This window comes from Hemitrygon akajei, chromosome 15 (assembly GCF_048418815.1).
Source record: "Hemitrygon akajei chromosome 15, sHemAka1.3, whole genome shotgun sequence".
Lineage (NCBI taxonomy): Eukaryota > Metazoa > Chordata > Chondrichthyes > Myliobatiformes > Dasyatidae > Hemitrygon > Hemitrygon akajei.
In genome coordinates this window covers 91354291-91376186 of record NC_133138.1, presented here as the reverse complement: position 1 = coordinate 91376186, position 21896 = coordinate 91354291, and the positions used below count along the sequence as shown (strand labels likewise).

Sequence of the window (21896 nt, the reverse complement as noted above, 5' to 3'; positions counted from 1 at the left end):
GGCCACAAGAAAATGAATCTCAGTGTTGTATCTGGTGACATGTAGGTACTTGGATAATAAATTTACTTTGAACTTTGAATTCCAGATCTCCCTCCCTTGCACGCACGATTTGTGAGAAACTATACTCAACAGCCGAGTTCCAGATGTTAGGTTATGCCCCCCTTACTCTAGATTCCATCACCCATGGAAATATCCACCAACTGTTAAATTACTTCTCATTGAACCATTTCTCACTGAAGGGAAAATAGGGAAGATATAAAATTTACTTCAGTAGCACTAACAACATACTATCAGCAAGAACTACAGTAGATCCAGGTTTGGAGCTTCCTCCTTTGTGAATGACACCTCTTTCAGTTCATTTGTTTGGCTCATTGGGTTAGGTGACAGTCTGAACTGAATCCATTTTCAGAAACTGAAGTAATTTATTAAGCACATTCCACGGTAAAAGCTTGAACTTAAACAATTTTCTGAACATTTGTAACAGTCTTAATTAACTGTCCAGACATATATACTTATTTCAACTGTTAAGGTGGCAGGGTTTAGAGTTTCAAACATAATTACATGACATAATCATCGCATCCCAACCCTTTCAGAGCATCAGCCGGACTGTCCTTCAACGGGGTCCACAGCTGTGAGCACTAAGCATACTCGCGGAGTACAGCCAATGTCCAACAGTTCCTTAATTCTTGGTTCCTTGCATTCCTGCTACATTGTTCTGCAGCTGCCAACTGAGAAAAGATTCCTTTGCAGTGATATACTGGGCACAGGTCTTCAAAACAGGTCCTTAAATTAAAGCATTACAAAATATACACCCAAATACAAACAAGACACCAACTTTTGAGGGACCAGACACCTTGTCTCTCAAAATATGTAAAATACAAGCAGTTGAACGTCTTCCTCAGGGGAGAGGAGAAGTACAGAATCTCAGCTTTGGCCGTGACAATGTTTGCAACATACACAGACTGTAGAGGCATTACTTACAGAAACTGCTTTACAAGGATTATAATGCTAATCAAGATGTCTTGAAACATAGCTTTCAGCTTTTACAAAAATGTGTTTGAAGAAATTGCAATCTTTGAACGGTTGTGGGAAGGAGGAGAGAATCATTTTTAATTTAGTCTAAAGCTTGTCTTGCTGCTAGGTAGCAGATGAACAGATCCAGCTAAAACATAAAGAGGGTTCCAGAATATGTACAAAAAACAAGAGATATTCAATAATTACTTGGTCCTAGAACTGCACCTAATTATATACTGGAGGCTTGGAAGTTGAGATGAAGCAATGGGGTGAGGGAGGAAAGATAAACAAGCTTTTCTTAATAAATCAAACTTAATTTTAAATAAAATTTCAACAGGACTTTTCTTTAAAAATGAAATCCTTGAAAGGAGAACAGATACAAGCTTAATAACCTGGGATTAAAATCAAGTTGGGTTCCACTTTCAACACATAGTGTCTCTATTTTGAAGAGAGGTGGAGGCAAGGGGCACAGCAGTCCACGCGGAAATACATGCTTTTCACAGTTAGTGCAACGTAGCCCTCTGTTAGTTTCAGGAACATTGAAGGGGGTGGTGGGGTGGGGGGGAATCATGAGCAGCTTCAAATCAGTTACTATACAATCAACACACAACACTTATACAACTAGCTACATTCCACAGCTCAAACTGCATGTAATTTTCAATATATAAGCAGCTACCAATTCTATTTACTGTTAGTTCTATATATATTATATATACTATATAATATATATATGTATATATATAAAAAAGAAACCCCAGCCCCATTCAAAAACACCAACATTAGGAATTTATTTGATGCACTGTTGCCTTGTACTGAACATGCATCCAATAATAATCTAAATGAAAATGAGAGAAATGCAGCCAAATTGTGGGGCCTCTTTACAAGATTTTACAGAATACTGCTTCCTAATACATACCAAGCTTTGAAAAGTTCTGCATGTTGTTCTAAAACAATATGGCACCCAAACAAAGAAACAAATGTTCCAACAAATGACTTTCCTCGGGGCAAAGAGCAAAGCGATACTGAATGGGCCAAGTCCTTCCTCCAATCACGCATTTGGCAGAGAGTCTATTTCAAACAATCCATTTCTGAAACACTTAGCTTTTGGAACCAGAAACCTCTCTTTTCAATATATAGGGTAAGACAGGGCTTGTTAGACATTCAGTCTTGCACGTTCTGCAGTAAAAAACCTATTTGGAGTTTTCCGTGAAAGAAACAAATGAATGAAAGGGAGAGGGGGTTTTGAGTGAGAGAGAGCAAGGGAAATGGGGGAAAGAAGGCATGAAGTACTGTACTGATATCTTGCTGGTTTCAATCTCTCCACATCTAGCGAAACCAAGCCTCCACAACTAAACATGGTGTTTGAGCATAGTCATCTTCAGGCTCTGCATAGCTAATATCCAGTAGTAATTCCAGCCCCTGTAGGACAAAAGAATAAATCATTATTAGGTTTCAGATCCCCATATCTTGCAGACATTCTCACTAACACAAAACTTAGGCTACCACACTAGCAAGGTAATGAATGAGTGCAGTACTACTGGGGTGTTGTCTCTTTAAACACATTGAATTGTCAGACAGTGCCACAGATCTTTTGTATTTATTTCAAGTTCCCCTGGGGTTCAGACCAGTAGTTATCCCTTAGTGATCAAAGTACTAACATAAGAAATAGAAGAAAAACGATTGCATGGGAGAATGGCAAATGGATATGAGCTAGCATTTATTTGATTTAACTGAGATTCATTTTAATACATAACTGACTTCTAATGTTTTAAAGCATTTTAGCTTTTAAGTTTAAAGTGTACAAAGTGTTTACTTTCTGTTGGATTTTGACAGATGGTAAAGCTGGCAGCACAGATTAACTGATTTTGTAAAGAGAATTTTGGGGGCTATGTTTGCCACCTATGATTTGAGCTGTATCATATTTCACTGATCAAAGTTCAAAGTACATTTATTATCTTAGTAAGTATGCAGTATACAATTATAAGATTCATCTTCTCACAGACACCCACGAAACAAATTGTCAGAATGGTAGGTTTGTTCCTTGATGCGTTCAGCAGCTAGGTGGTCTGCGAATTCTTCTACAGAACATTCAGGCTACTGATGTGGGTATGTACATAGTAAACTAAAATGTTAGCTTTGAGTCAATTGGTAGCATTGTCATCTAAGATAGATGCCTTGAGTTCAGGTCAAAATGGCACCTGTGAACCATGGCGATGTTCTGCGGGCAACGTAAATACAGGCAGTCCCTGGGTTACGAATGAGTTCCGTTCCTGAGTCCGTCTTTAAGTCGGATTTGTACATAAATCAGAATAGGTACATCCGGTATTATTTAGTGTCAGTTAGTCAAACGCTTGTCTTAGTATATAGTATATATTTTACCTTTCTATGCATATAAAACACTTAAGAAACATATGTATTCCAATAATTAAACCACTGCATTGCTTAGTAATAATTGTAGCTTTCATCAGGGCAGGGCCTTTCACATGCTCCATTATTCTCACTTTATCCTTTATCTGTATCCTTTAAAATTGTTCCGATCGTTGACCAACTGTAGCCTAACGCTTTTCCAATGACTGATGGCATTTCACCTCGTTCCGATCACTTCATTATTTCCACTTTATTTTCAATCACGATCATTTTCCATCAAGGGAACAGAAAACTGCAGATTCAGCAGCAGCCATGGGCGGCAGGTCCTCTGCTCCCCCGGGTCCTAAATTCCACCCGCTCTGAGCCAGGTTAAATGGGACAAGTAGGGGCGGTGCTGACTGGAAAAGGGGGTTTCAGGGTGAATCTTGCTAAGAAATATTTAAGCCAAATACAAAGTTACACACTCAACACAGTGTTAATGGCAACAACTTAAAATGGCGGATGGCGTCGTGATCGGACTTAAAATGACGTACGAGTAAGTACGAGTTGCATTGCGGATGCATTGGTAATCATTTTCCAATGTTCCTTAGATTCAGGATCAGTCCCTGAGGTTTGGAGAATGGCTAATGTTATCCGACTTTTTAAGAAAGGAGGGAGGGAGAAAACAGAGAACTATCGACCTGTCAGCCTGACATCGGTGGTGGGAAAGATGCTAGAGTCCATTATTAAGGATGAAATAGTGACATATCTAGATAGCAGTGATAGGATTGGGCCGAGCCAGCATGGATTTACCAAGGGTAAATCATGCTTGACTAATCTGTTGGAGTTTTTCGAGGATGTAACCAGTAAGTTAGATGGGGGAAATCCAGTGGATGTAGTGTACCTCGATTTTCAGAAAGCATTTGATAAGGTCCCACATAGGAGATTGGTGGGTAAAATCAAAGCTCAGGGCATCGGGGGGAAGGCTGGATAGAAAACTGGTTGGCAGATAGAAAGCAAAAGGTAGCGGTGAATGGGTGTTTCTCGGAATGGCAGGTGGTGACTAGTGGGGTGCCACAGGGTTCGGTATTGGGACCACAGCTGTTTACCATTTACGTTAACGATTTGGATGAAGGCATAGAAAATAACATCAGCAAATTTGCTGATGATACTAAGCTGGGTGGCACTGTGACATGTGATGAGGATGTTAGGAGAATTCAGGGTGACTTGGATAGGCTGGGTGAGTGGGCAGATACTTGGCAGATGGCGTTTAATGTGAATAAGTGTGAGGTTATCCACTTTGGGAGTAAGAACAGGAAGGCAGATTATTATCTGAACAGTGTAGAGTTGGGTAAGGGAGAAATACAAAGAGATCTTGGAGTCCTTGTTCATCAGTCACTGAAGGTGAATGAGCAAGTGCAGCAGGCAGTGAAGAAGGCTAATGGAATGTTGGCCTTTATTACAAAGGGAATTGAGTACAAGAGCAAGGAAATCCTCTTGCATTTGTACAGAGCCCTGGTGAGACCACACCTGGAGTACTGTGTACAGTTTTGGTCTCCAGGGTTAAGGAAGGACATCCTGGCTGTAGAGGAAGTGCAGCGTAGATTCACGAGGTTAATTCCTGGGATGTCTGGACTGTCTTACGCAGAGAGGTTAGAGAGACTGGGCTTGTACACGCTAGAATTAAGGAGATTGAGAGGGGATCTGATTGAAACATATAAGATTATTAAGGGATTGGACAAGATAGAGGCAGGAAATATGTTCCAGATGCTGGGAGAGTCCAGTACCAGAGGGCATGGTTTGAGAATAAGGGGTAGGTCATTTAGGACTGAGTTAAGGAAAAACTTCTTCTCCCAGAGAATTGTGGGGGTCTGGAATGCACTGCCTCGGAAGGTAGTGGAGGCCAATTCTCTGGATGCTTTCAAGAAGGAGCTAGATAGGTATCTTATGGATAGGGGAATCAAGGGATATGGGGACAAGGCAGGAACTGGGTATTGATAGTAATTGATCAGCCATGATCTCAAAATGGCGGTGCAGGCTCGAAGGGCCAAATGGTCTACTTCTGCACCTAATGTCTATTGAGTGGTAATCGCATTAATCGCATATTACTTCGTGGTACTGATTTGTAACAGGGAACATATTGCACAGCATCCACCCAAACAAGATTTCTAAAGTAACACACACAAAATGTTGGTGGAACACAGCAGGCCAGGCAGCATCTATAGGGAGAAGCGTTGTCGACATTTCGGGCTGTAACCCTTTGTCAGGTCTCAGCTCGAAACGTCGACAATGCTTCTCCCTATAGATGCTGTCTGGCCTGCTGCGTTCCACCAGAATTTTGTGTGTGTTGCTTGAATTTCTAGCATCTGCAGATTTCCTCGTGTTTGCCTTTTGAAAATTTCTAAAGTTTTAGCTGGGCCGAGGACTGTCTTCCCCTAGATTAAGCCGCTGGCCGAATTGAGAGTTACAATTGTGGGTGCTCGTCCTGGATTTGTTCCTTTGGATGCTGTGTGATTACCCTAAGTATTGAACCAGTGGGGTAGATAATTGTACTCTGGATGAATTGTTAATTCAGCTGTTAAGTACTATTAAAGTTGCAATTGTGGGGCAGAGGTTTGATAAAATGACGGGCGCAGCTCTAGTTTTCAGAAATTTCAAAGACAGGGTTCTATCGTTTCTGAGGAGTGAGGGGAAGGGGTGGTCAGATTTGGAATATCTAATTAGCCCATGTCCCCAATGGAGAGTGAGAATTCTGAGTTAGCATCTGCCCTTACCTCTCTGGTGAATAAATAGAAAAATGCCCAGGTTCAAAGTTCTAGCTATGGTAGGCGCCATCTGTTCTCTGGAATTACGCCCACCCCTAAAGGGGAAGAGGAGTATGAGACTTGGGAGGAGTGGACCTCAGTGGTTCGATGAGTGGCAGTGCTCCGATGATGTAAAGTGACAGATTTTGGTTGAGAGTTTGAACGGGTGGGCTGCTGACGTTGTGAGAGCTGTCAGGTTCCGGTATCCCGTAGCGACAGCTGTCAATTACATGCAAGCACTGGACAATGCTTTTGGCCCGACAGGAAGTCCAATGGAGCTCATGGTGGGGTTTCAGAACATGCGTCAGGAGAAGGGGGAGAAGCTTTCTGCTTTTATTTTTTGGCTAGAGAGACAGTTAAATTGCTTGCAGTGCAGAGGGGTCATCCAGGTGGCTGAGGTGTATCAGGTTAAGAGTGGACCGGATAGCCGGGGCGCCCAGTCCTGGGACCTGATTGCTTGGGGTCTCCAACACTCTCAGAAGACATGCCTTATCCATCTTTTGTTGAACTGATCAGTGAGGTAAGGGACTTAGAGGAGACCCAGTGAGGGAATGGCTCGGTGTCTCTACGGGAACACACTTCCAGCAATATTCCAAGGAACCCCCAAAAGTGAAAGACCCTTTTTCTGAAGGCTTAGTGGGACCATGCTCCAGCGTGTTGCTACAAATAGAGTATTTATTCTAAAGCCATACTCAACACCGGGTTGCAGGTCACGTTGTTGTACTGTTTGCTTTACAACTAGTATCTGAAGCATTTACCATTGACACCATTGAGTGCACTGGAGATCTGGGGGCTTAGGGCCAGTGATTATCCATACGACGGTTATTTGTCAGTGAAGTTGGAGCTCTCGGAGGCCGATGTGGGAGTGTCTGAGGTCCTTGATACATTAGTGCTAGTTTGTCCAGACCCTGTTGAGAAGAGTGGTATTTCAATTCTGGTGGGGACCAACACCCCTCTTGTGAGGCAGTTCACAGGGGCCTGCAAGGAGGAGGCTGGGAACATTGTCTGTGCACCCAGTGTTTTGAGCTGTCTTTGAGGAAGTGTGTGGCTGCATCAGGCTGGATACTGAATTTAGATGAGGGACCTTGTGGTTCACCCAGTCCAAACCAGTGGTGGTACAGCCCAGGGAAGTAGCGAGAGTGGTGGCACCTCACCCTCAGGAACTCCGAGGTGGACCATGAGGAAGAGTCGAGATTTCCTGCTGGGGAACTGGTGAAGCCCAAATTGCAGAAGCCCTCGGTTGTACATCTGAGCAGGATGGCAGTAATTGTCAGGAACACTACAAAAAGGGAGGTCACCTTCAAGCAGGGGATGCCCCTGGTGTATTTGTTCCCGGTGACGGTAATGTCTAATGTCCCTGTGAGACAAGCCAGGGAGAAACTATTGGAAAAAGGGGGAAAGTTGACCGCTGAGTCATTCAACTTCGGGGACTCCCCGGTCTGCAGGTTGGAAGAGGAGGTTGGTAGAGAAGATGTTGAAGCTGGAAGGTGTCTTTTCCACTGACGATTTTAATGTAGGTTGTTCCAAGAACACTCACTACACTCTCTGGGTGACTGAGGACGCCCCGTTTAGAGAGCAGTTTCAGAAGCTGGTCCCTGCAGAGGTGGAGGACATTCAGCAACATCTGTGTAAGTTGAAAGAAGTTGGAATCATCACTGAGTCCTGAAGCCCCTATGTGTCCCCAATAGTAGTTGCCTGAAAGAAGAATGGGAGTGTACGGTCGTGTGTGGACTATAAGGACTCTGAACAGGTGTACCGTCCCTGACCAGTAAGTATACTGTCCCGAGGATTGAAGACGAGCTGGTCTGCCTGAGTGGTGTGAAGTGGTTCAATGTGCTGGATTTGTGGAGTGGATATAACCAGATCCCCATGAGTGAGGCCGACAAAGAGAAGACAGCATTTATATGTCCCCTGGAATTTCTCCAGTTCGAAAGGATGCCTCAGGGCATATCGGGAGCTCCTGCAACCTTCCAGCAGGTCATGGAGAAGACCTGGGGATATGAACTTGCTTGAGATATTGGTGTATCTGGATAACTTCATAGTGTTTGGATCCACCTTGGAAAAACATGAAGTGAGGCTGCTGAAGGTGATAGGCTGCCTGAAAGCTGAAGGGTTAAAACTTTCCCTGGACAGGTGCCAGTTCGGCCAAACATCTGTTAGCTATGTTGAGCACATAGTCCCACAGGATAGAGTAGCTACGAATCCGGCTAAGATTGAGGCAGTGACCACTTGGCCAAGACCCTGGACTGTGAGTGCTCTGTGCTCGTTCCTCAGATTCTGTGGTTACTATCGGAGGTTCGTGCAGGGCTATGCGAAAGTGAGTCACCCATTGAATCAGCTTCTGTGCGATTACCCTCCCTTGGGGAAGAAAGGGAGGAGGAAATAGGACAGAGGGGGTGGAAAGTATCTTAGCCTGTCGGAGCCCTTTGGACCGAGATGGGATGCAAAATGTGAGGAGGCCTTTCAGTTGCTGAAGGAGTGCTGACCCAGGTGCTGGCTTTTGCAGACCCCCGACTGCCGTATGTACTGCACACGGACGTCAGCAGAGAGGGCTTAGGGGGTGTCCTGTATCAGGATCAGGGCTCCAGGTTGAGGCCCGTTGCGTTTGTCAGCCGGAGTCTGTCACCCTCCGAGAAAAACTATCCCAAGCACAAGTTGGAATTTCTGGCGTTGAAATGGGTGCTGGTGGGTAAGCTGAGTGACTACCTCTATGGGGCCAAGTTTGAGGTGAGAACTGACAACAACCCCCTAACTTGTATCCTGACCTCGACAAAACTGGATGCCACAGTCCATCTTTATGTTCTTGTTAGGTTGAAAGGGAAGTTTCAAAGTTTGAGAGAGCCATGGTTTTCAAGGGATATTGGAAACTTAGTTAGGAAAAAGAGATATCTACAATAAATATAGGCAGCATGGAGTAAATGAGGTACTCGAGGAATATAAAGAATGTAAGAAGAATCTTAAGAAAGAAATTAGAAAAGCTAAAAGAAGATAGGAGGTTGCTTTGGCAAGTAAGGTGAAAATAAATCCGAAGGGTTTCTGCAGTTATATTAATAGCAAAAGGATAGTGAGGGATAAAATTGGTCCCTTAGAGAATCAGAGTGGACAGCTATGTGTGGAGCCAAAAGAGATGGGGGAGATTTTGAAGAATTACTTTTCTTCGGTATTCACTAAGGAGAAGGATATTGAGTTGTGTAAGGGAAGGGAAACAAGTAGGGAAGTTATGGAAACTATGACGATTAAAGAGGAGGAAGTACTGGCGCTTTTAAGGAATATTAAAGTAGATAAATCTCCGGGTCCTGACAGGATATTCCCTAGGACCTTAAGGGAAGTTAGTAGAAATAGCAGGGTCTTTGACAGAAATATTTTAAATGTCATTAGAAACGCGGATGGTGCCGGAGGATTGGTGTATTGCTCATGTTGTTCCATTGTTTAAAAAGGGTTCTAAGAGTAAACCTAGCAATTATAGGCCTGTAAGTTTGACGTCAGTGGTGGGTAAATTAATGTAAAGTATTCTTAGATATGGTATACATAATTATCTAGATAGACAGGGTCTGAGTAAGAACAGTCAACATGGATTTGTGCGTGGAAGGACATGTTTGACAAATCTTATTGAATTTTTTGAAGAGGTTACTAGGAAAGTTGACGAGGGTTGTTATGAATGTACCACAGCTCTGAGGGGCCGAAGGGTGCGGGACCAGTCCCCTCCTTCCTGAGAATCGCAAGATCGCTATTAATTCGGGTCTTGGACCCAGGAAATGAGAGACAATGCAACGGATTTGACCATTGTTCTTGGAGACACTTGTGTGAATTGCGACTATATCCTACGTGCCAGCTCTCAGGGACATGGACACCCCCGGGCAATGTGGGGTGGGGATTGTATCACCCTACCTTGATTGACATCTACAAATCTGCCAGTAACGATAAAAGGGGACAGCAGGAGGCAGTAAGCCAGCGACGCACCAGACGGAGACACCATCGCTCATCGCTCCCGTAAGGACGGGAAGCTGTTCGGGAGCCACGTGTGATTCGGTTCCCTTAGCTTGGGAATCGAGTGGCTGATAACCCCGAAAAGGATTCAGAACTGACAACGGGGAACTCACGTTCCCGATTCAATGATTTGAGTCCAACAGGCTGGCAAGTTTATTTTCTCTCTCCAACCCGTGAACACCCAGTGGTCCCTCAACGGCTAAAAGCCTTCATGAACTGGCGAGACTTTTATATTTCCATCGGACAATAGTTTTACCCCTAGACAAACGATAGAGCTACTTCTTATTGTTGATTATTACTATACCTGTGCTTTAGATTGAGTATTGACGACGTATATTATCTGAATGTTTGTATTAACCTTACTTTTGTGCCCCTTTATAAATAAAAACATTTAAAAATAGTACCATCAGACTTCAGCGAACCTCTCTATCTTTGCTGGTAAGTGACCCAGTTACGGGGTTCGTAACAGGGTAAAGCAGTGGATGTTGTCTATATGGACTTAAGTAAGGCCTTTGACAAGGTTCCGCACGGAAGGTTAGTTAGGAAGGTTCAATCTTTAGCTGTTAATATTGAAGTAGTAAAATGGATTCAACAGTGGCTGGATGGGAGATGCCAGAGAAATGGTGGATAACTGTTTGTCAGGTTGGAGGCCGATGACTAATGGTGTGCCTCAGGGATATGTACTGGGTCCAATGTTGTTTGTCATATACAGTAATGATCTGGATGATGGGGAAGTAAATTGGATTAGGAAGTATGCAGACGATATTAAGATAGGTGGCATTTGTGGATAATGAAGTAGGTTTTCAAAGATTGCCGAGAGATTTAGGCCAGTTAGAAGAGTGGGCTGAAAGATGGCAGATGGAGTTTAATGCTGATAAGTGTGAGGTGCTACATTTTGGTAGGAATAATCAAAATAGGACATACATGGTACATGGTAGGGCATTGAAGAGTGCAGTAGAACAGAGTGATCTAGGAATAATGGTGCATAGTTCCCTGAAGGTGGAATCTCATGTGGATAGGGTGGTGAAGAAAGCTTTTGGTATGCTGGCCTTTATTTCAGAGCATTGAGTATAGGAGTTGGGATGTAATGTTAAAATTGTACAAGGCATTGGTAAAGCCAAATTTGGAGTATTGTGTACAGTTCTGGTCACCAAATTATAGGAAAGATGTCAACAAAATAGAGTGAGTACAGAGAAGATTTACTAGAATGTTACCTGGGTTTCAGCACCTAAGTTACAGAGAAAGGTTGAACAAGTTAGGTCTTTATTCTTTGGAGCGTAGAAGGTTGAGGGGGGATTTGATAGAGGTATTTAAAATTACGAGCAGGATAGATAGATTTGACGTTGATAGGCTTTTTCCATTGAGAGTAGGGGAGATTGAAACAAGAGGACATGAGTTGAGAGTTAGGGGGCAAAAGTTTAGGGGTAACATAAGGGGGAACTTCTTTACTCAGAGAGTGGTAGCTGTGTGGAACGAGCTTCCAGTAGAAGTGGTAGAGACAGGTTCGATATTGTCATTTAAAGTAAAATTGGATAGGTATATGGACAGGAAAGGAATGGAGGGTTTTGGGCTGAGTGCAGGTCGGTGGGACTAGGTGAGAGTAAGCGTTCGGCACGGACCAGAAGGGCCAAGATGGCCTGTTTCCGTGCTGTAATTGTTTTATGGTTATATAACGGTGGCAGCCTGAATTTACCGGCCAGGGAGCCGGAACATCGATGCAGATGCTTTGTCCCGACAGGCACATGAGGGACTGGACAGGGATGAGGAGAGGGAGAGTGTTCCTGCCCCTGGGGTGAATGCCATGTGTCAGTTTGCCATTGTTGTGAACACAGAGGAAAGGGAGGGGCAGGAACAAGTGGTAGATCAATTGGGAGCTTCTGATGATGTCATTCCCCAAGTTTACTGTAACTTGACCGCTCTGAAGACAAGTCAACTGCCAGAAATGAGTTTTGGGGAAGTGGCAGCTGCTCAGTGAGACAGCCCGATATCAGTATCAATTGGTCAGCGGTCAAAAAGCGAGACATGGCTCAGGCAGAGAAGATGAAACACACGGCAGTGCCCCCATTACTGAGAGAATGGCCTCGGTTTGAGTTGCCGAATCAAATCCTATAGCAGGTCACGTAACCCCCAGACTGACCTCAGCGTTCTCAGCTGGTTCTGCCAGAGAAGTGTCAGAGGATTGTGTTGAAGTCACTTCATGATGATTCTGGGTATTTGGAGGTTGAAAAGACCTATGGATTGCTCAGAGACTGGTTTTACTGTCCCCAAATGAAGTCAGAAGTTGAACAATACTACAAGTCCTGCATTCGATGCATACAGCAGAAGGCGATGCCTACGCGGGCAGCTCCTTTGTCCCACTTGCAGAGTGCAGGGCCCCTGGACCTGGTGTGTATGGATTTCCTGTCAATAGAACCCGATGCCAGCAACACGGCGAATGTCTTAGTCATCCTGGACCACCACACCAGGTGTGCACAGGCTTTTCCTACCAAGGACCAGAGGGCATCCAAAGTGGCAAAAGTGTTATGGGAGAAATATTCCATTTATTATGGCCTCCCCAGGCAGGTACATAGTGATCAGGGACGGGACTTCGAGAGCAGACTCATCCATGGGTTACTGGGCATGCTTGGAGTTGAGAAGTCAAGGACCACACCCTATCATCCGCAGGGTGATCCCCAGCCTGAGAGGTTTAATTGAACTTTGCTAGAAATGCTCAGGAGCTTGGAGATTAGCAAGAAGAGCAGGTGGAGTCAACATACAACTGTACCTGAAATGAAGCTACCGAGTACTTGCCATACTATCTGATGTTTGGGTGTGAAGCAAGGTTGCCCATTGACCTTTGTTTTGGGACTGACTTACCACCGAAGACTTATCTGAAGAGAGCTGAGAAGGGCTTATGAATTAAGTTGGGGTCGCAGCTGCCAAGCAGAATCGAGGAAATAAGAAGAGGTATGATCAAAAGGTGAGGTTCTCTGAACTAGTGCCGGGAGACTGGGTCCTCATCAGGAATATGGGGATACCTGGGAAACAAGTTGGCAGACCATTGAGTGGCTAAGCCCTCTGTCAAATGCACCAGGGCAACAGAGTGTGACCCCTACCATGTTGGGATATGCGATTAAACAATTGAGCTTTATAATTCTTAATTTGACTATATGGTTCGTAAAGAAACAAAGAAAAAGAGAAGGGCCCATTCTCATGAAACAGTTTAATGCACAATGTTGGAGCTCACGGTTCAGTCCACTCCATCTGGCAGTCTACCAGCTCTCTCCATTTGAGTCTTCTCGACTCGTCTCTCCCCAGCAAAAGACCGCAAAATCCCTGCTCCCAGACCCACAAGAACAACATCCCTCTCATTGGATAGCCCCACATTCCAAAGCTCCATCATCTCTAGTCATAACCCAAACATTGCTGCTACAGAGAAACCATTACATTAGCAGTGAAACCTTACATCGCGTTACACTAAGATAAGGAATGTCCACTGTTCTATATCCAGACTGCATTTCAACAGATCTGATCACTTGGTGGTCTTTCACTTACCTGCAAACAGGCAGAGGCTAAAGAAAATAGTGCCAGCAAGCCACATGACTAAAGGCAACATCCTTCAAACAGTTCTTCTTTTACTTCTTTCAAACATGATTCTGCTACTAAGCTGTGTGATTGGAAACTGTGTTGATGGTGTATTTTTGGGTCTTTTAGAGCAGTTTGTCGTTCAGCCTGTTAGAGGATCAGCTACACTGCATTGAGCATTATGAAATGAATCGGAAGCAATGAAGGAGCTTAAGGTAAAAGAGCCCTTAGGAGGCAGTGATCACAATACGATAGAGTTCAACTTGAAATTTGATAGGAAGAAAGTAAACTCTGACGTGGCAGTATTTCAGTGGAATAAAGGAGATTACAGTGGTATGAGAGAGGAGTTGGCCAAAGTAAATTGGAAGGAGCTGCTGGCATGGATGACAGCAGAGCAGTAATGGTGAGAGCTTCTGGGAAAAATAAGGAAGGTGCAATAGAGATATATTCCAAAAACAAAGAAATACTCAAATGGCTAAGTAGTACAACTGTGGCTGTCAAGGGAAGTCAAAGCTAATCTAAAAACAAAGAGAGGGCATACAAAAAGCAAAAATTAGCCGAAAGATAGAAGATTGGGAAACTTTTAAAAACCTACAGAGAGCAACTAAAAAAATCATTAGGAGGGAAAAGATGAAATATGAAAGCAAGCTAGCAAACATAGTAGAATCGTTTCCAAGCATGTAGAAAATAAAAGAGATTAGAGTGGATAAAGGACCGCTAGAAAATGAGGCTGCAGAAATAATGGCAGCAAAGGAGATGCAGATGAACTAAATTAGCATTTTTCATCAGTCTTCACTGTGGAAGACACTAGCAGTGTGCCAGATGTAGTGTGTGAAGGAGAAGAAATGAGAAAGTGCTCAAAAAGCTGAAAGATCTAAAGGTATGCAAGTCATCTGGACTAGATGAGCTGCACCCTAGGACTCTGAAAGAGTTAGTGTTAGAGATTGTGGAGGCATTAAGCAATGATCTTTCAAAAATCATTGAACTCTGGGATGGTGCCAGAGGACTGGAAAATTGCAAATGTCACTCCACTCTAAGTAAGGAGGAAGGCAGCAGAAAGCAAATTATAGACCAGTTAGCCTGACCTCAGTGGTTGGGAAGACGTTGGAGTCAATTGTTAAGGATGAGGTTATGGAGTACTTGGTGACACAGGACAAGACACTAGAATACTACAGCATAGTACAGGCCCTTTGGCCCTCGATGTTGTGTCGACCCATATATTCCTTTAAAAAAAAGTACTAAACCCACACTACCCCATAACCCTCTATTTTTCTTTCATCCATGTGCCTGTCTAAGAGGCTCTTAAATACCCCTAATGTTTTGGCCTCCACCACCATCCCTGGCAAGTCATTCCCGGCACCCACAACCCTCTGTGTAAAAAAACTTACTCCTGATATCTCTCCTAAACTTCCCTCCCTTAACTTTGCACATATGCCCTCTGGTGTTTGCTATTGATGCCCTGGGAAACAGGTACTGGCTATCCACCCTACCTATGCTTCTCATAATCTTATAGACCTCTACATCCTCTCATCCTTCTACACTCCAAATAGAAAAGTCCCAGCTCTGCTAACTTGTTTTCCAATCCAGGCAACATCCTGATAAATCTCCTCTGTCCATAGCTTCGACATCCTTCCTATAATAAGATAGGACAAAGTCAGCATGGTTTACTTAAGGGAAAATCCTGTCTGACAAACGTTTTGGAATTGAGAAGATTACAAGTAGGATAGATAAAGGGGATGCAGTGGATGTTGTATATTTGGACTTTCAGAAGGCCTTTGACAAGGTGCCACACTTGAGGCTGCTTAGCAAGAATCCATGGTATTACAGTAAAGTTACTAACATCATTAGAGCAATGACTGATTGGTAGGAGGTAGTAAATGTGAATAAAAGGATCCTTTTCTGATTGGCTCCAGTGACTAGTGTTGTTCTGCATGTGTCAGTGTTGGGACTGCTTCTTTTTATGCTGTATAAGGGTTTAGATGATTTATATGACTTTATTGACAAGTTTGTAGATGATACAGAGATTGGTGGAGGGGCAGGTAGTGTTGAGGAAACAGGTAGGATGCAGAAGGACTTAGATTAAGGAGAATGGACAAGAAACTGTCAAATGAGATACAACACACACAAAATGCTGGTGGAATGAAAATACAACGTTGGAAAATGCATGGTTATGCACTTGGGTAGTAAAAATAAATGTGCAGACCATTTTTCTAAATGGGGAGAAAATCCAAAAATCTGAGATACAAAGGGACTTGGGAGTCCTTGTGCAGAATATCCTAAAGGTTAACTTGCAAGTTGAGTCAGTGGTGAGCAAGACAAATGCAATTTCAAGAAGTCTTGAACACAAGAGAAGGGATGCAATGCTGAAGCTTTATAAGGCACCAGTGAGGCCTCACCTTGAGTATTGTGAATAGTTTTGGGCTCATCTAAGAAAAGATGTGCTGGCATTGGAGAGGGTCTAGAGACGGTTCACAAGGATGATTGTGGGAATGAAAGGGTTATTATACGAGGAACATTTGATGGCTCTGGGTCTGTACTAGCTGGAATTTAGAAGGATGAGGGGTAATCTCACTGAAACCTTTCAAATGTTGAAAGGCCTAGACATGGTAGATGTGGAAAGGATGTTTCCCCTGGTGTGAGAGTCTAGGACAAGAGAACACAGCCTTGGAATAGAGGAGTGACCATTTAAAACAGATGCAGATAAATTTCTTTAGCTGGGGGTGTTGAATTTGTGGAATTATTACCACAGGCAACTGTGGAGGCCAGTCATTGGGTGTACTTAAGGCAGAGATTGGTAGGTCCTTGATTGGACACGGAATCAAAGGTTACAGGAATAAGGTTGGGGAGTGGGTTTGAGGAGGGTTAAAAGCGATCAGCCACGGAGGAGCAGTCTCAATGGGCCAAGTGGCCTAATTTTGCTCCTATGCCGTATGGTCAATCGAGTTATCTGGTGCTTGCTGTCTCTGAGGGAGTTTCGTGAGATTTCGAGCTGAGAGTGCGACCTGGAGGAGCAGAAGGATGGAGAACATGACTGACTCAATTTCTCAATCCCACTGATTAAAGCACTGAGCAAGATTGAATTCAACAAGGATGAGGATGGAAGGTGAGTTTGTGTTCAGCGCCATCTGCCTACATTTGACTGGTCTCTCCCTCCCTCTCACTCACTGCTGCCAGAGGAAGGTGCATGCATTTGATCGGTGTGTGTGTGTCCCTCGCGCTCTCTCTCTCTCCATCTCGCCTGATGCTGCTGGAATATTGTCTCTTGGGCATGGGTTGTGGATTGTAGTTCATGTTATGTGTTTCTGGTTTCTCCTTTTTTATTGCTATTTTGTGTGATTTTGATCAGGACAGACTGCCTCTGCGGCCTGCAGTCAACAAACAGCACAGCGCTAAATTGAACTGAGCTAAACTGAACATTCCTAGACAGTTTCAATGACTCTCTGGTTTGACGCTTTATATTCTGTGTTTTTCTACTCATCTTTTGCCGCTTGCACAATTTGTTCTTTTTTTTAAAACGCATTGGATGTTTGATATTTTCTTTGAACTGTCATGGTCCTTTCTGGCACCTGGCTGGCTTACTCAGGAATTGGGCCTTTAATACCTCGTTAGTTCCCAATCTATTCCCAGGTTCCAATAATTACAAACACCTGCATTCCATCAAACAGTAGTATAAGAGTCCTGTGACCACTACTAGAAGGTGCCAGTTCATGGTCAACTCGTGTACGAGTAACCTCACTCCATAGTGTTTAGAACTATCAGTTCTAAGTCTAGCCTTGTTCTGGAATTATCTACCAAGACCAAGTCTCCAGGAAAAATCCCCCTTGGAACCCTTCCCACGCTCGCTACGACAACAGCATCTCCCTCCTCAGCCTCCGCGCCCGTATTCAGCACTTGGGTTCGATCCACCACCACGTCCGTGCAACATGAACAGGTTCCATGGTGTTTTGTTTCACGGCTGTCCGTGGAAAGACAAATCTCAGAGTTGTATACTGTCTACATACTTTGATAATAAATGTACTTTGAATCTTTGATTGGGCTGTATTTAAGGACTCATCTGTGGACCTGAAGAATACAGCATGATTGCCATGGACTTTATAAAAACAGTTGTAGACAAGATTTTCCCCATAAAATCATTCAGAATCTTCCCCAACCAGAAGCCCTGGATGAACCATGATACCTACCAATATGCTCAGAACCATATCAGAGGCATTCAAAACCGGCGAGCAAGCAAGTTACAAGAGGTCCAGGTACAATGTCTGAAAGATGCTCAACATTTGTGACAGGGCTTAAATGCTATCATCTCTAATAAAATAAAATCAAACAAAATACATGACAAGAAGGCTTTGCTTCCAGATGAGCTCCATACCTTCTATGCTCATTTTGACCATCAAAACATGGAGGAATCATCACGAACTCCCACTGCACACAATGATCCTGTGAGTTTAGTCTCTGAGGACGACTTGCAAGCATCCTTCAGAAGGGTGAACCCACAAAAAACATGCCACCCAGATGGGTTACCTGTCCAAGCACTAAAGACTTGTGCTGATCAAATGGTTAGAGTGTTCACTGCAATCTTTAACTTCTTACTTCAGCAGTCTGAGGTACCCACCTGCTTCAAACAGGCTTCAATTATACTGGTTCCTAAGAAGAACGTGGCACCCTGCTCCAATGACTATCATGTAGTGTCACTTAGGTCTACAGTGATGAAGCATTTAGAGAGGTTGGTGATGAAACGTATCAAATCCTGCCTGAGAAGCAATTTGAATCCGCTCTAATTTGCCGACTGGTGCAACAAGCAAATGCCATTTCAACAGCAAAGGTGCATACATCAGGATGCTCGTTATCGACTATTGCTAAGCATACAATACCATCATCCCCTCAAAACTAATCAATAACCTTCAAGATCTTGGCCTCAATACCTCCTTGTGCAATTGGATTCCTGATTTCCTCACTTGCAGACCCTAGTCGGTTTGGATTGGCAACATTTCCTCCACTATCTCCATCAGCACAGGTGCACCACAAGGCTGTGTGTTCAGCCCCGTACTCTACTGTGTGGCTAAGCACAGCTCCAATGCCACTTTCATAGGCTGAATCATAGATGGTAATGCATCGTCATACAGGAGAGAGACTGAAAATTTGGCTGAGTGATGTCATAAAAATAACCTCTTACTCAATGTTAGCAAGATCAATGGAGCTAATTATTGACTTCAGGAAAAGAAAATCAGAGGTGGAGAGGGTCAGCAACTTTAAATTCCTCAGTGTTATCATTTTAGTGGACCTGTCTTGGGCCCAGCACGCAAGTGCAATTTTGAAGAAAGCATCGCATTGCCTCTACTTAGGAGTTTGTAAAGATTCGGGATGACATGTAAAACTTTGACAAACTTCTATAGATGTGTGATGGAGAGTATATTGACTGGCTGCATCACAGCCTGGTATGCCCTTAAATAGAAAATCCTACAAAAAGTAGTGGATATGACCAAGTCCATCAAAGGTAAAGCCCTCCTCACCACTGAGCACATCTACACAGAGCATTGCTGCAGGAAAGCGGATCCCCACCACCCAGTTCAGGTTCTCTTCTCACTGCAGGCATCAAAAGGTGGTACAGGAGCCTCAGGAGTCACACTACTAGGTTCAAGAACAGTTATTATCCCTCAACCATCAGGCTCTTAAACCAAAGGGGATAACCTCACTTACCCCATCACTGAAATGTTCTCACAACCTATAGACTCACTTTCGAGGACTCTTCATCTCATGTTCTCAATATTTATTGTTTGTTTATTTATTATTTCTTTCTTTTTGTACTTGCAGTTTGCTGTCTTCTCTACAACCCTGCTGAATGCCCAATTTGGTGTGATTTTTTTTTATTGATTCTATTATGGTTTTTATTCTATTATGGATTTATTGAGTTTGCCCACAAGAAAATTCATCTAAGGGTTGTATGTGGTGACATATATGTACTTTGATAATAAATTTACTTGAACTTTGACATGCTAGTATCCAGACATAATCAAAACTGGCATGAACATGATCTGCCCCAGAATTCAGGTTGAAGTTAAATATCCTGTTATGTTTTGAATTCAGGACAGGTATTCCTTGTCAGTGGCTCAATGTCCCACATAAACGAAAATGGCCTTCATAAATCAATGTACTGAGTAGAGGAGATGGGCTGTAATGTCAAAGTTGTATAAGATGTAGGGTGAGGCCTAATTTGGAGTATTGTGTGCAGTTTTGGTCACCTACCTACAAGAAAGATGTAAACAAGGTTGAAAGAGTACAGAGAAAATTTACAAGGATGTTGCTGGGTCTGGAGGACCTGAGTTATAAGGAAAGACTAAATAGGTCTTATTGTGTACAGTTCTGGTCACCGAATTATAGGAAAGATATCAATAAATTAGAGAGAGTGCAGAGACGATTTACTAGGATGTTACCTGGGTTTCAGCACTTAAGTTACAGAGAAAGGTTGAACAAGTTAGGTCTCTATTCATTGGAGCGTAGAAGGTTGAGGGGGGATTTGATCGAGGTATTTAAAATGTTGAGAGGGATAGATAGAGTTGACGTGAATAGGCTGTTTCCATTGAGAGTAGGGGAGATTCAAACGAGAGGACATGATTTGAGAGTTAGGGGGCAAAAGTTTAAGGGAAACACGAGGGGGTATTTCTTTACTCAGAGAGTGATAGCTGTGTGGAATGAGCTTCCTGTAGAAGTAGTAGAGGCCAGTTCAGTTGTGTCATTTAAGGTAAAATTGGATAGGTATATGGATAGGAAAGGAGTGGAGGGTTATGGGCTGAGTGCGGGTAGGTGGGACTAGGTGAGATTAAGAGTTCGGCACGGACTAGGAGGGCCGGAATGGCCTGTTTCCGTGCTGTGATTGTTATATGGTTATATGGTTTATAGGTTAGGATTATTCCATACAACATAGAAGAGGGGAGATTTGATAAAGGTATACAATAAAATTATGAGGGGTATAGATAAGTTAAATGAAAGTAGGCTTTTCCAGAGGTTGGGTGGGACTACAACCAGAGGTCATGGGTTAAGGATGAAAGGTGAAATGCTTAAGGAGAAAATGAGAGGAAACTTCTTTACTCAAAGGGCCACAGGAGTGTGGAATGAGCTTCCATCACAAGTGGCCCATGTGAGCTTGTTTTCAACACTTAAGAAAAGTTTGGATAGGTATGGTGGGCAATGGTCCCAGTGCAGGTCAGTGAGAGTTGGTAGTTTAAATAGTTCTGGCATGGGATAGATAGGCCTGCTTTTATGCTGTATTTCACTATTGTGTGGCACGCATGTCCAGAAATGTTTTGCCCTTGCAATATCTAATTAAGAGAGGTCAGAGGAGAATAGCAAAACTGGTTCAAGCTGACAGGAAGGTGGTAGTAACTCAAATAATCACATTGCAAAAGTGGTGCACATCATGTCAAACCTTGAAGTGAATGGGCTACAGCAGCAGAAGACTGCTCCAGGCTCCACCCCTATACCTAATAAAGTGGCCACTGTGTGTTTACCACCAAAATCAGATTACCGTAGATTTCACACTACAGAGCGCACCTGATTAAAAGCCGCTGGCTCTAATTTTAGAAAGAAAATCAATTTTGTACTTGTACAAGCCGCACCGGATTTTAGGCCGCAGGTGTCCCACGTTGTAATATGAGATATTTACACAGAAAGATATTACACGTGAGGATTTTTTAACTTTTAATTAAATCCATATGGTAACATAAACAAATACATATTGCAAATGCTTTTTTTCGAACCGTGCCTGTAACACGGCTACTTTTAAATATACATACGTATCGGTAACACACAAATTACGTTGCGTATACATTCCAATATCGCCTAACGACTGGTAAAAAAATATATACTGCAGCCTACCAGGAAAAGTTATTGATCGCCTTTAACTTAAAAGCAGCGTTTCGCGCTCGCCTAATGCCCCCACCTTCCCGTTTATCGCAAACCGGTATTTCCCACAAGACGCGGCGAAACCGGATGTGACGTCATAGAATCCCGGGATGTAGTACTTCTAACTTTAACTAGAAAATACTAACAAATGAATTACTAAGCGAAAATATTATAAACTAAATAACTGCCATAAAGGCAGCACAATGCTTTTCTTCGAGTGTTTTCCATGTTGATGAGGGTGAGTACAAATGACTGATTTACAATAATTTAATTGTGAAAGTGCGC

The 21896-nt window shown here is 43.2% G+C and overlaps 1 protein-coding gene across 3 annotated transcripts in view; it reads right to left on the bottom strand.

The window, feature by feature from the left end:
- Positions 1-402: 402 nt before the first annotated feature.
- Positions 403-21896, bottom strand: part of LOC140739528 (F-box/WD repeat-containing protein 11) — a 291401-nt gene continuing 269907 nt past the window's right edge. For all 3 annotated transcript variants that reach the window (XM_073067919.1, XM_073067922.1, XM_073067921.1), the window contains one exon: positions 403-2433. The gene's annotated coding sequence lies outside the window, so the exon portion shown is untranslated. The remainder of the gene's footprint in view (positions 2434-21896) is intronic.